General features: G+C 34.6%; 1 long non-coding RNA gene across 1 annotated transcript in view; it reads left to right on the top strand.

The window, feature by feature from the left end:
• Positions 1–3,925: 3,925 nt before the first annotated feature.
• Positions 3,926–15,968, top strand: part of LOC115066477 (uncharacterized) — a 56,140-nt gene continuing 44,097 nt past the window's right edge. Inside the window, exon 1 of the long non-coding RNA XR_007421415.1 lies at positions 3,926–10,221. This is a non-coding gene — a long non-coding RNA (uncharacterized LOC115066477). The remainder of the gene's footprint in view (positions 10,222–15,968) is intronic.

Raw genomic sequence — 15,968 nt, 5'->3', positions numbered from 1 at the left:
GACGGCGTGTCAATCTCGGACACTTTTTCCTCCATTCGATGGCTGTAGAGTAAAAACTCGCTGAGAATAAACAGCGAAGAAACAAGTCTTAAGATCATGAAACAGCTGTCGGAACGAAACCTATTAACAATGTCGTCGAAAAACTTTCATAATAACCCATAATATTATATAATAATTACAAGTACTCTTAGTTCGACCTTAAACCGATTAGAATAATCATTATTTTATATTCAATTTTTATGAACAAATTTTCATGACGGTACACCAGCGATTAACAAAAGTCATAATGCGAGCGTAATTCATGCAATTGAAAATGCAACGCTGCTTTTGTCGTCAATGGTGATTTCATTGTCGGCGTATGTTGAATATATTTAGCGTACGCGCTTTGGCAATTGCAACGACACAAAGTGCAGAACATATCAATGTATGTATGTATGAAAATGTTTGTATGTACATATGTATATATGTATGAGTGTATGTGCATCTGTATTAGTATCTCTGAGATATTCTACGACGCAATGCAGACGACAAAAAGCTAAAAATCGAATAAAACTAAAAGAAAACCAACAACTAAAACAACACACATTGATAGCAGCAACAACAATAGCAACAACAGAGATACACCAAACACAAAGAACAAATATATGCATGAATGCATGAGGGAAGTACAACAACAACAATTATTGCCTATGCAATAAATGCAATAATAAACAACAACTAGTAACTATATAGTAGAAGTGCAAAGCAACAATGCCAACAACAACAAGACAACGAACCAACTACAACTGACAGTCGACGGTCGACGGTCGACAGTGAGAACAAGAAATAATTAAACTATATGACAACAACAATAACAACAGCAGCAGAACCCTAACTGCGCATTGGCGGTGTGGAACTGAGTGATGTAACAACAACGCAAATGTAAGGAAAAAAGTCGCTTACCGAGTCCACCGAGCGGGAGCGCTATCAGCACGGCACTTCGAGCAACAACGAGCGGCGTACGAGCGAGCACATTGCTAGTTCTGCCATAATGACGACTGGGCGCCGAAGAGCAGGCGCACTTAAATGGCTGTATGTGTATATGTGTGTGAGTGCGCGCGTACTTGCATGTGTGTATGTGTATGGAATGCAATGCAGCAGTCAAGGGTATGCAACGGGTTGAGCACAATTGGCACAACGCAAACACACATTGCGATGGAGGCGGCACACGCGATTGGCCAAGACGGCTGTGCGGCTGCGGAGGGACGGTAGAACAATAGTACAGCGAAACGGCGAAGAATTGCAATTTGCGCACTCAACTCGTACGGGAGAGTCACAACTGAAATACGAAAAAACAGCAAGCGGCGAGTGGCGTACAAATGCATGCTAGAGCGCGCAGCGGCGCGTGGGGTGGCACCTAGTCAGGTGATGTTGCTGGATGCTAGACGAGGCGCGGCTGTGCGAGTGAGTCGCAAGGTTGCCGCTAGCGCTGCCGGCGTGGTGGTAGGCGGTAGGCGGTTGCTGCGACGCGCCGCTCATGTGCCTCTATAGCAATGCGCATGGAACGCGCGCGTAGAGCGGAGCAATGCACCCACAAAGCGCCAAAACATTGCACATATGAGCGCGTGTATCTATGCTGTTTACATATGTATGTATGTGTGCGCGTCGCGGCGAACGCTTGAGTAGCGGCCGTTGCAAGTGTTAGTGAGGTGCGCGCTGGTGTGAGTGTGTGCTTGTTTGATTGCACTTGGTGCACCAATGCAGTTGCTTTGATTTAAATTCTGCCATATTTGTATTTGCCGTTCTGTATATTGTTGTTGTTGTTTTGTTTTTCTTTTCTCTGACGCTCTTGATAATCGATGCACGAGTGCACTAAAAATGGCAATAGTTCGCTTGTAGCTGCATTATTGTGTGTAAGTATGTGATGCTATATACCTACATATACATACATATATATGTATATGTATCAATATATTAGTATATAAATATATATTTATCTCAATGTACTTGCTAATTATTCGCATAATTTGCATGCCAGTACATATTTCGATAAACTTGTACTTTTCGGTACACACATACATACATACATACGCATGTACCTACACACTTACTTATACATATTTCGATCACTCCGCCTGCTTAATATTGCTATTAACCAAGGCACCTTACGATCCAAGCGTAAGTCCATATATCCGTTCATTTAGCGAAACCGTTCGTTCGTTCATCCGCCTGTCTAGTTGTCTATTCCGCTTTTCTACTTGCACTCGTTACTTTTTTTTTGCTGTTTTTTAGTTCGTTTCTTTGCCACCCTTTCATTTCTTATTTGCAATTCGTCATTTCTGGTGCTGAATAGTCACTGTGCTCGAAAGTCACTCGGTCTCGAGCGTCAACGACTCTCCGTTTCCTCTGTGGCTATGCACCCCAGTTGTTGTTATTGTTGCTGGTGTTGTTTTTCGCATTCATCGCTCGCTTCGTTGTTTTGTCGCTTGCATTTACTCGTTACAGTGATGCATAATAAATATTTATTTCTGAAAATTGTGGCCTTTTCTCTTTGTCTTTTTATATAAAATTAGCATTAATCGCTTTGATGGAAGTTCTGGAACTAAAAATTTGAATAAACATAATAATGGACTTTCTTGATTGTTTGAGGAATGGGCGAATGCTATGAGAGTTTTTCGCAAATATTATAATATGAGCTTTCACAGATAAAAAATAATGTTTCGTGTCGTGTCTTACAGAGTTTGCGCTCATATTCGCATAGAAGGCCGTTTGAATTTAACAATTTTTTCTGGGGAAAAGGAGAAGCAATCGATTTTTTTTATCATTCATGGTTTATTATATATGCATTTGAGTGTACAAAAAAATCTACCGAGTCACCTCGGTCAAGATAATCTAGGAACTTGTGATATATGAAAAATAATTAAGAAGACGATGGTGATCTAGATAGTATTTGCTGTTAAACTGGGGATTGTTTTAGTTTTACCACGATTTTTCGAAAAATGAGGGACTTGCAAATAAACTCAATATTTGATCGAAGAAATTAACAGCAGATTGGTGAAAACAAACATTGCAATAAAGACAAAAAAGTTGTCCATCGTTTGGTAGATAAACTCAATATGATGCTAAGATTAAAATTTCAGGTAGATATGAACGATACTCCCCGATTGCGATTCGGACCCCCAAATTTACTTTAAGCTGAAGAAAAACAATCGAGATTTTCAAACTCCTAGATCGACCTAACCTCTTAATGCATTTTAACTAACAATAATTTGAGATCAAGGCCCATATCGTAAAAAGTCAAAAGTAACTGATTTATTGGTTATTCGCTTAGCTAAAATTGTTCTCAGAGAAGTAGATCAAGGTTAATTCCCTTTAGACAGAGACATTAGTAAACATAATATTCCAGAAGTAAAATATATTTTATACACAAAACATAAGTTATTGTGTCATTTATATTTTGACAAAAATGTGCATTGGTTTGATTTGTAGTCCAAGTCTAAGTTCCATACGTAACGGGTGAAGTTCGAGGTTGTCAAACATTTTGAGAGCACGTGTGTAGCAACTCTCTAACTATAACATTAACTTTTTCTAACTTTTTTGCTTATTAAATTTCTCGAATTCGCCACGAATTCTAACCACTGTGCGCGCTCAAAACAATTTCTGCTACTTACTGCCATCGTCAGCACTCCATTACCGCTTTGGCATTGCGCTGCAATGCTCAACAGCTCTGTCTCTGTCTTCGGCATTGCCGTCGTCGCCGCCGTCCCGGACACCGGCACAGGCGCTGTCACTGGGTCTCTGGTGAGTTTGTTTGGCTGGCTAACCTGGAGGCGAATGCGAAAAATTTCTCTACCCTTTTTCAGTATGGAGCGCGACTTTGAAACGTTTGCAACGTTGGCACTGAACTAATACGAAAAGTGCATGCACACCGCTGCAGCAGCTGCTCGCTAAACCAACACACTAGCCAAGCGCTCGACTGACGAATTGACTATACTGACTAGGCGACTAAGTATACGATGACTGACGGTGACGGTGCGCTGCTATGAACTTAACACAAGCCAGCTAACTGGCAGGTTGTCTGCACGAAAGTTTGATTGAAAAGTTACACATACACACGGGCAGACCTGCAAACGCTCGCATATTTAAAAAAAAAAAAAAAGCCAAAAGAAAATGTAACGCGAATTTATGTTTTTTCATGCCTGGCACAAAGTGCAATGTTAAGTGAGTAACAACAAAAAATTTCTGAAATAACGGAAAACTGCAAATTGAAATTGATACAAAATGTGATAAAAGTGTGCATAGACGAGAAAGCAAAAGGCAAAAAACTGGCTGCAAAAAAAAGAGAAATATTTCGCTAAATGTGAGTTTATTTTTTAGTGCAAAAAAAATTTTGAAAATGTTACGAAACAATAAAAATGAGAAAAATTAATTTAAATATAATTAAAATTAATGAGAAAAAATTTGTATACAAATAAAAAGCTCATAAATGAGGAAATAAAAATTAAAAGCTATACATGCTTATAAAAATAATACCCGTAAAGATATAAAATATAATATAAATATAAATAAAAATTAAAAAAAGTAATTAAAACTCTGCTTAATAATATCATGAGATTTTCGAAAAAATAAAAAAATGTTTTGGCAATAAAATTCACATAATTTTCGAATCTAACTTCTACTATCTGCCAAAGTGGCAATTCGCACTCACACACACACACAACATATATACACACCGTTTGGTAGAGAATTTCTTAGATATTTTACTCGTTGCAACCAACTCCAATCGCATCGGAAGCAGTGAAAGAATTTTTTCGTTGACCTACGACAAAGGAAATGAAGTCAGTTGCAAGCCAAACACCAATACACGCACACACACACATACTGTCGCACTTTGAAATACACATGGAAGGCATACCAATACACTGGCAGCCAAGTATATGCTAACGCATACACACACATGTACTTATTTGCGAACACATATCCAAACACATAAACACATATGCGATTTTGTGTCGATATTATGAAATATACATAGGCAACCGCCATAGATGCGCACCAACACAGCGAGCAAAGGGTTGTGTACCAACAAATACTCAAAAGCACATAACACGAACACGCACACACACACAAGCGCGCTAGCGCGCTAGCGTAAGCGTAAATGTTGCACTTGCTGTTTGGACAACAACAAGCGGCAGCCACATAATGACAAAAACAAAAACAGTAACAACAAAAAACAATAACAACATGAAAATAGGCTCACAACAGCATTGCAGCCGTATATAACACATAGCTATGCAACAACAACAACAACAACGAAAAATTGCCGTATACACACCGCAGCGAGTGGCTGTCAACGCGCATGAACACTGTGGCCAAAAGTGAAGGCCCGTTGGCGGTGTCGATGATTATGTGCATATGCATATGCATATGTATATGCTTTTGCATTTTTTGTTGTTGTTTGGAGTGAAGTGTTTGTTTGTTGATATTGTTGCATTTGCATTATCGTAAACTTTTGTTCTTTGTTAGCTTAAAAGTTCATATAATTGATTTGAGAAATTAAATTAAAAATTTATCAAAAAATTCTTTAAAATATGAGAAAAATTAGAGAAAAAATTATGAACAAAAAAAAACTGAAAATAAATTATAAATTAAATAAGATTTCTAAAATGAAATAGTAAAGCACTAAGTAACTGAAAAATGTAAAGGAAGGCCAAGAAATGTGCCGATAAATCCAATGAAAACAAGAAAAATCAGCTGTAATACCTTTCATAGGTGCTTTTCGTATAGCATTAAAGGGATATAAAACCAACTTTTTTTGAATTTTAATCAGTCAGTTTGTATAGCAGCTATAAGGTATAGTAGTCCGTCCGAAAAAAATATTCGGTCATTACAGTGCTACCTCGCATAATAATCCATGCAAAATTTCGCGAATATATCTCGTTAAATGAAAAAGCTGTTCATACAAGAAATAGATACTGATCCATAAGTTTGTATGACAGCTATAAGCTATAGTGACCCGATCTGAGAAATTTGTTCGAAGATTGTACCGATGACTTGAACAATAATCCATGCCAATTCCCGAAAAGATAACTTGCCAAATAAATTATTTTTCTTACAAGAACTTGCTTTTGATCGGACAGTTTGTATGGTAGCTATATACATATGTATGTACATATATACAAATGACCAACATCCTGAGTAGAAAATTTTTCTCCTGCTCAGTTAACAACAGCAAAGGCTGTATTCGTCTTCTTATCGGTATAGTTTTTTTACGTAGCGGTTCCCAAACCCAGCGTACAACCCTTGGGAGGGATGGATCGCCTTCTCATTTTAGCTCGCTTTCAAATGGAATGAAAACTTGGTCCAAGACTGGAAGTCGTGAACTGCTTGATCCTTATGTAAAAAAATCCTTTCTGGCCACTCCTAAGTAAATGGCGATCAGAGAACTTTCCTTGCTTGTGTGAACTTTACACATGGCTCATCTCTTGACAAACCGTCAGTTACTACCAATAAAATTTCTGTAAAAAGCTTGGTATATTTTCAAAGAAAAAGTGATATACTTAATTTCTATAATCTACAATTCTACAAGAAATTTTAATATGTTTATAAGTCTTGAGTACATACGATACACATTTTCTACCAGTTAGAATAATCACCATCCTTTTTTGATAGACTTCATAGTACTAAACAATATTTGTATCATTTTTGGTGCATATGCAGAAAAAGCAATAACAAGAGTTCTTTACGTAGTTTTCTCAATTTATTGACTTTTTAATTAATGCTTTGTCTAATAACAACCTAACAACCAAAAATCCATTTTTGTCGTTTTCTTCCGATATTTTTTTTATTTAAAAGCTCGCTTGAAAATATTGCACACAAAAGATATTTCGTATAAAAAAAATATTGCATATAATTTACTTCAGCAAAAACATCTTTTTTCATCACATTTCCATAATTTTTGGTGCTCACGTTTATGAAGTGCCCAAAAACATTGTTTTTGTCTACCTATACTTGTCACAGCCATACATTAAACTGCATTTTCTAGCGTTTACTACCATTGCAAATGGACTTATATATGCAAACATACATGCTCTCATGCGATTCTTTATGGTCCATAATATTTAGAGTCACAATTTTTAATGGCGCAAAGAAAGACAGGAAGTTATAAATACAAATTCGTCATAGAACTTATGCTAAGCTCTTAAAATACATGTATGCAGCGCTCAGAAAACCGTGGGAAATTGAAAAGAGCCATCTTTTCTCACTGCCTTGATGTCATAAAGTTGGAACAAAATGAGTAAAATATTTTGCCATAGAATAAAGGAAGTAATTCAAGTAGAAGTTATAAAAGACAAAAAATGGCAAAACACCAAAAAGCTTTGACAAACTCATAATAATCAAATCACATTAAACGAAAAGTTAATGAATAGGAAGATAGTTTGCCATTGCGGCTACCTAATATTTTAATTTTTATTTTTCGGTTAATGCTTTTATTGGTCAGTAAATAATACGTACGTATATATGTTGTATAAGGAACTATATCATTCAAATAAAATATTATGTTACGATTGATTCTATAGTCCATCGCTACACTTACATATGTATAGTGTATATATATTCTATAGTCCTTTGGAAGACTACAAAACTCAAATAGTTGGTTTCCATTAATCCGTAAAGCACCTTGAACTCATTTCAAATCCACTTAGATGTTTTATTTTAATTCCCGCTTATTCATCTCGAGGTTTAAAGTTGTGAGTTCCAATATATTTTACAAGTAGACGTGATCTCCACTGCGACTCTAACCTATCTGGCGATTAACGCCATTGTGGCAATTCTGATAGAAACTCTTATGACTAATCTTTAACAATGACCATTCTGCATGTTTGGCTTTAATAATACAAAAAATGCTTCCATGGTGAGTTTGTAAAACATGGTGAATTTCTAATAACGAAAACCGGAAATGTATTTATTTGCAAAATCATTCTACATTTTTGTCTTCCATAAAAAAAAGCTTCCATGGTGAGTTTGTAAAAAGTGGTGAATTTTAAATTACGAATTTCGTAAATGTATTTATTTGCCAAGTCATTCTATATCTTTGTCTTTAACAAAAAAAATGCTTCCATGGTGAGTTTCTAATTACGAAAACCGGAAATGTATTTATTTACAAAGTTATTATATATCCTTGTCTTTAATAATAAAATATGCTTCCATAGTGAGTTTGTAAAACGTGGTGAATTTTAAATTACAAATTTCGGAAATGTATTGATTTGCAAAGCTTTTAATACTATTGACATTATACCCATACTTTCTATAGCCTTCCTTATCTGAAACACCTACTGGTATAATTAATCTCCTACTATGCTAATTCTGCTTTTTCGGCTTCGTTAATAAAAAAAAAGTATTTTCATGTTGAGTTTTCAATGTGTGGTGAGTTTGCCATATATGGTGAATTTGCAATATGTGGTGAGTTTTTACCACGATAATTCTGAAATGATGATGAATGATGAGTAATTTTGACAGCCTTATGGAAAGCAAAGGGCGAGTTTGTCATATAGAAATCCTGAAATAAGAGGATTTAGAAACTCCTGTGGAATATAATTTTTAATGACCTCGGTGATATAATATCTATAAATATAATTTCTCTCACTGTATTAAGAAATACTAGAAAAATTGTGTTTCATTCTTCACAGAACTAAAAATTGTTTCTGATGACTAAACTAATATTTTTTTGTATTTGTTTTCTGTTGAAAGGGGAATCATTCCTAAGCTCTCATTCTTTCATGACAACTTAGCTTCCATCTTTTTCGGATTTTTTCTTGTACTAAATTGTACAAAAAATACCACAATAATTATTATTAACTAAATAATATTAAAAAATGTGCCTAAAAACTTTAAAATAACTTATAAACCGAAATTAAGCTCACAAAAGTAAAAGAAAACTCAACCTAACCTCATATATAAAAGACATTAAATAATATAAAATATTATATAATAAATAAAAAAATATGATTTGAAATTTCTTAAAATTCAAAACAATTGCAAAGTGCAGATGGAACGTGAAAAACTGTTCAACCAAACTAAAAACTACTACGCAATTACGATAAAACAATTAAAGCTTATGTACATCAAATATTTGATTCGATTCAATAGTAGAGAAAGAAAAGAGTTATATATACCCATATAATGGTGCATATATGAAAGTGCAACAAAAAACTGACCCTGCCAACAAAAATTGCAACAAAAACTATGCACATGCGCAGCACCAACGTAGCTGGGTGAAGGCAAAACAAAATGCTGTTTTCCGAATGTATTTGGTGAAAATTAACATGCAGGCCCCAACCACCCTTAAACCGTGAAGAAAACAAGAAAAAAACAACACAAAAAGCATAAACACACAACGAACAAAGAACTAACGAGTAGTCGAGCAACGAACTGTGCGGCAAAACTATAACAAGAAGAAGCACCAGCGAAAACTACACTAAAATAGTGGCTGAGGACGCCATGAACCACATACATACATACACTTGTACTACACGTATGGCAAGGACTTTTCTACAACTACGAAGTCAATGCAATGCAGCGCTCTACACTATTTGCCTTCGTCACTACTATTTACCGTTAAGTTAACGCTGGTGTACCAAAAATGGACGCTCGTTTCGTTAACTCGCTGCACTATTCGTTGTTAGTTTGAAAAATTTTGTGACTTCGTAAATACGGTGCAGCATTCGTGCAACTACTGTCAGGACTCGTACATTGGCCGAGGACAAGGCCTCGGCGAATGCAACTACTGTGTACACTTTTGCCGTGTGCGAAAAAGGATGGCCTCAAAGGATAATAGTTCAAGTGCAAAGAGGATGCCGTCAACGAACGGAAATATATTTATGTGCATACCGAAGCATATATACCTATATACATATGTATAAATATATATAAATTTATATATAGTTAGAGTTGAATATATGTAGGCTTTGGATATACATATGCATTGACTTGCATATGTATGCAGTTTAGTTTGTGTGTTGTTGCACTCACATTTGTGCAGCGATTGAGTAAGCCTGAGTCTCCACCAATGCAGCCACCACATTTATATGCCTGTACTGTTGTATTTGTATGCATGCTGTGGGGGTGCAAGCGCCGTCGAAATTCTACTGAAAATATGCTCGAATATATGTTGGAACGGAACGAAACACTAATTAAATAATATCAGCATAACAATGCACAAAACAATAAGGACATGTTGAGGTAGGTAAACACTTATTTCCCAACCTGAAATTTAATTGGTGCCGAAAATTTGGCAGCACTTGTAATTTTCGACTTTATTAGAGGATAATAAGAGAATATAATAACATGGTTCTTTTTAATAAATGATTACATTATAATGGGTAGGCGAAAAAGTCGTTTCGTATTACTAATAAAATAATATAAATAAAGAAACAAATATGTATGTACCATTTTGGTCGACCCCTTTTTGCCCTTTTTCCCATTTCCAGAATGGGAGTGAGCGAACCATTGTTGTGCTCCACGAACTGATACAGCATCGTCTCCGTAAACTTCACAAATTTCATTGGTTGCTTGCATAGCATTCTTTCCTTTTTTATACAAAAATTTTAAAATCTAGCGAATTTCTTCATTATTTTCAATCGTTTTTGAACAGCTGTACCTTTTTTTAACTTCTCCGAACTAAATTTTTATGGTTAAATGAAACCTAAAATCTCACCTCTCCAATAGATATGGTATGACACAATGTGATTGTGATATCCGACTACAACGACAACTACTGACAAAATACGAAAATACTTTTTCGACTAACCTATATTTCTTCTATTATTTCTTCAATATAACCTTGTCGCCTTGTGATCCTTCTAGCAGAGATTGAATGACGTTTTGATATATGTAGATATATAACATATACTTCAGAAGACAAATATAGCTCTGAATAATTCAAATAATGTTTATTGGAAAAGGTATAAAGTCGCAGCATACCATATCCAACCATATAACCAAGACTGGTACTGACAGTGCGTATGAGTAATATTCGTGAATAATTAAAAATTTGTGTATGCGGCTTAGAGAAGAACAAGAGTTTATCTAATATATAAAAATATATACTAAGGGTATAAATTATGGGATATGGAAGCAGAAAGCTATAGTTTCCTCAGAAGAAGTCTTAATTTTTTTCTGTAGGAAAATAATTTATAATATTAACCTTACTTCCCATAATCTCTTTATCAATTAGAAGCTAACTACGCAGCTTAAAGGTAATTCCAAAATTAATTTTCGAGATTAACGAATATAATTTCCCAGCAATACGAGTATATCCACAAACGGCACCTTCTATGAAATCCACAAACAGTCACCCAATACTAATACTGCCGGCTAGCAATATTGTACAGTCACTGCATTACCTATCGAGTTTACCATGCAGCTTTATGGACGAACTACTTGTAGATTGTTAGAATCGTTAGAAATTTCCAGCAAGAAGCAATACATAGAAATCCATTATATGCTCGCTAAGCCATACATATACAAATACGTACATATGTATTTGTGCCTATGAGGTTTAAATGCGATGCTGCGGCTAACAATGGACTAGCGCTTGTTGGCAATTCTGCTAAATCCAGAGAAAATCTGACATGCACACACATTTCCAGCACACATGCATATACATATATACATACAGCCAGTTATCTAAACATATGCATCGGAACCATATCGTAAACTGGTTGCTAGTTAATGCCATCGATGACGTTGCCATGGTTTCTCTAGTATTCCACAATGCGCTTTTGGCATCAAATTACCAATTTCGTATTTGTGTGTGTGCTGTATATGTTAGTACAATATTGTCTTGCTTTCTCTATAAAAAGAAATAGTTTGGTTTCTGATGTGTTCTATTCGAAAATCCTTAATAATTATCTTGCTCTGTAATGGTAAAGGATTTAAAAAAAATTAATTATTTTGTGAAAAATTTGAAAAAATTAGACAAATAATGTAAAAAAATAACATACAAGAAATTAAATGTTTCCTAAAATAAATAATAATTATCATTATAGAACTAAGACATTTGTTCGTAAATGGAAACATTCAAAAGCTGATTTCGAATCGTTAAGAAATAAGTTTTATTTAAAATGTTCAAAAAACCCCATATTTCCAAAAAAATAATTGAGAATCGTGAAAAAATATTTTATTTCAGGATTTTTGAGAAAGTTTGAACAAAGGTTTTGAAAAAATTTCAAAAAAAAAAATAAGAAACAAAAACTTAAAAAATAACAAATTTTACATACATATATTCTGAATATATATATATCTTTTCAAAAAAATTTTGAATCAAAAAATTTTGAAAAAAAAAACAATTTTATATACAGTCTTAAAGAAAATTTTATTTTACATTTCAAAAAAATTTGAAAAAAATTAAAATAATAAATTTTACATACAGTCTGAAGGAAATTTTATTTTACAATTCGGTCGGAAGGAAAATTTTATTTTACATTTCGAAAAAAATTTCGAAATCAAAAAATTTTGAAAAAAAAATCATTTATAGCCAATTTTATCTACAGTCTGAGAAAAAAATTTATTTTAAATTTCAAAAAAAATTTCGAAATCAAAAAATTTTGAAAAAAAATTAAAAAAAAAACAATTTTATATACAGTCTGAAAGAAAATTTTATTTTTCATTTCGAAAACATTTTATTTCACTAATTTAAGCTTTCAAAAATTGTGTTCGAATGGTAAGAAAAAATACTTTTCTTTATGATTTCAAAAAAATTATATTTGAAATATCACATTGAGAACCGTTAAGAAATACGCAGTTGTAAAATTTGAGAAAAAAAATTGGAAAATAAATTTTTGAAAGAAATAGAGGAAAATGGCATGGAAAATGTTGAGAATTTTTTTTTTTTAATTTTTTTTTAATTTTAATTGATTTGGCAAAAAAGTAACTTTTTTCATTCAAAATCATTTGTTCTTTTTGTTGTAAAAGTTTAATTCAAACATTTCCGTCTATGCTCAGTAGCAAAACCAATTGAGTGGAAGGTGCTATAAATTTAAGTGTACAACTATTGCAATAACAATAAACCGCTCTAAAAAAAATGCCAAGAAACGCCAAGGAAGCGACTGAAGCAATGGACATTAAGAAAGTAGGTTGCGATCATAAATAATTTAATAGAGTTTCCTACATAAATTTCTGTATTTACTGCAACTCATTTTGGGAGCTGAACTGTTAATTATGTAAATGTATATAAGTATATGTTTTAGTGCATGTTTGAACATAAATCTTATTTAGCACACGAAATATAATTTTTTTTACGGTTCACGCTGCTAATCTAAAAGCGGTAATATGCTAACTTCTAAAATCGGTTTTACATATACATAACTACATGAATAGTACATAAAAATATATATGTGGCTGTTTGCTGCCAATTTGCTTATTCCTTGTGGCAGCGTTCCACATTAGCGAAATTTGAAATTTTAACGGCTTTCACCATTTCACAGACGCTGCTGCCATACTGGCGTGTTGCTAGCGAACAATAAAGCCTTACATTTATAGACAGCAATATATGTATGTAATTATACATGTATGTATGTATTTGAGCATTAAGCTATAAATTCATGGCTTAGAATGGTTAACAAAGAAAGAGTCTAGCCACTTAGATGCTGCCACTTCTTATATAGTCATAAAAGTTTAACCTATCCAACATATATAAATACATACCGGCGTTTATACATACATATGTACATATTTCTGAAATTCACAGCCAGATCAGCAATTTCTGCAAATACTCACTTATATCCCCGCTTACAGACACGTAGAAAGCTATTAGCCGGTTATGCAGTGCCTTTGTACCATGACAACATCTGTATGTACTTGCCTCTAAAGTGGTGCTGCTGTTGCTATGTCATAAATTGTTGCCCAGCCACCAAAGCATGGCAGACGCAAAAGCATATTTCGCTGTGGTCGCTTTTCAAATTCGCCTTTCGCTGCTCACAATTGCACACACACACAAATCTACATTTTGCTATTTCCTATGCGCTAGCAAACACACACATACGTTCGCTGGCCGATCGCGGCTTCGTTGTACGATCGGCGCCATGTCTGCGCGCGCGTGTGTGTGGGGAAAATGGCGTGTTGAGCGAATCTAGCGCAGTCGGTAGAGGCAGACAAGTGCTTGCCGGCAATGAAATGTATGAAAGTGGGATACGAAGACTAGTGAGTCGAAAGAATAAAGAAACGGCAGACAACTAGTACGTAGAAAAGTGCAGCAAAGGCGACGTGGCGGCAAGGAATAGTTGACGGTGACTCGAGCGTAGTCAAGTTCAAGCACAAGAACAGCTATGGCATTTAAAGTTTTTATTTATACATGCAGCAAAGGCAGTTCTCTTCTACTTATAGACCTTTACTCGCCTTTCTCATGCTTTTCTAACCGCTGACTAGTCAAGCGTGAACGTTTTAGATCATAAAATTTCTGACTTTGCTGCGCTTCGAGTGTGTTTCCTCATCTATAATATCGCTCTTCCTATTTAATACGTCTCCTCCTCTACATCTCCTCTTTTCTCTTTATATCCCAACTTTTCTGCAATATCGCCTCAAAATTGCACTCCTCTCCACCGTTTGCCCGCGGATTTCTCGCTCATTTCTTTGTTCCGCAATTTTCCTCAATATGCTCTTCATATCGCTCGAGCGTACTTCCTCTTTGCCTCATCACACCATTCATTGCATTTGGCGTTCTCAAACGTTTTGTTGCGCATTACATTTGTCTGAGTCATGCAAAATTTAATGGAGTATTGCATCGCAGAGAGTCGCGAAAATTATTCATTACACACACACACATACGAATATGTGTAAGTGAGTGAGCGAGTGCGGCGAACGAGTGTTTGAAGTAGTAGTGTATAATTGAATTTGATTGAAATCGGTTATCTTCAATGGAAGCGTGAAAAATTCGGAAAGCGTGGAAATCGTAGAATTTGTGATTGTCATACAAAAGAAAAGCAAAGCAAAAGAAAATAAAACTGTCCAGCAAATGAAATAATTACAAAAATGTAAAAATTGCATCGACAATCAATCAATTTGCAATTAAGTTGTGAGTGTGGGAAAATTGATGACAAGGAATGTTAGTGCCATAAATTACAAGTAGACATAAAGCTATTATCGCCTCAAGTAAACAAAGCTAAGTGTTAGTTAGTTGACATCTTTGATTTACACTTAATTTTAAGCTCTATAAATAACTGTTGAAGAAGTGAATAGAAATATTCTTCATCATCTTCTTTCAGGCAATTTTCCATTTTGCCTTCTATAACCTTCAGCTTTCAAACATTTTATGCAAAACATAACAGGTTTTAATCGCTTAATGTCTTCTGGCGCTATAAGCTTTTTTAAGCAAATTGAGCTTTCATCTGAGGGAAATTTTTCTGGACAAACCGAGCTTTATTAGACAAAGTGAGCTTTTTTTAGACTAACTGAGCTTTTTTAAACTAACTAAATTTTCATTGTTGTGAGCTTTTTTAAACAAACTGAACTTTCACCGCTATAAGCTTTCACCATAACGTGAAAATGTGAGCTTTTTTAAACTAACTGAATTTTCACCGTTGTGAGCTTTTTTAAACAAACTGAACTTTCACCGCTTTTCAAAATGAATTAAAAATGTGACGTGTACAGTAAATACTTTCAATTATTTGTTTCTATCCAGCAAACAAAGCAAGCTAAACAGAAAGCTCAGTTTGTCAAAAAAAAAGTTCATTGCGTCAAAAGCTTTGAAATTATGAAAGCCAATATGAATCTGAAATCATGTGTGTTGGTTGGAACGAATACTAAGCTGTGAGCTCAGTTTGTCGACAAAAGCTCATTGTATCAAAAGCTTTGGAATTATGAAATCCAATAAGGCTGGAACGAATCCTAAATTCAAAGCTCAGTTTGTTGGAAAGAGCTCATTGTATCAAAAGGTTTGTAATTATGAAACGTACCCGACAATAAGACCCGCAATTTGACTAATTGAAGGC

The sequence above is a fragment of the Bactrocera dorsalis genome, chromosome 1 (assembly GCF_023373825.1).
Source record: "Bactrocera dorsalis isolate Fly_Bdor chromosome 1, ASM2337382v1, whole genome shotgun sequence".
Taxonomy (NCBI): Eukaryota; Metazoa; Arthropoda; class Insecta; order Diptera; family Tephritidae; genus Bactrocera; species Bactrocera dorsalis.
This window is presented reverse-complemented; position numbering and strand designations above follow the sequence as displayed.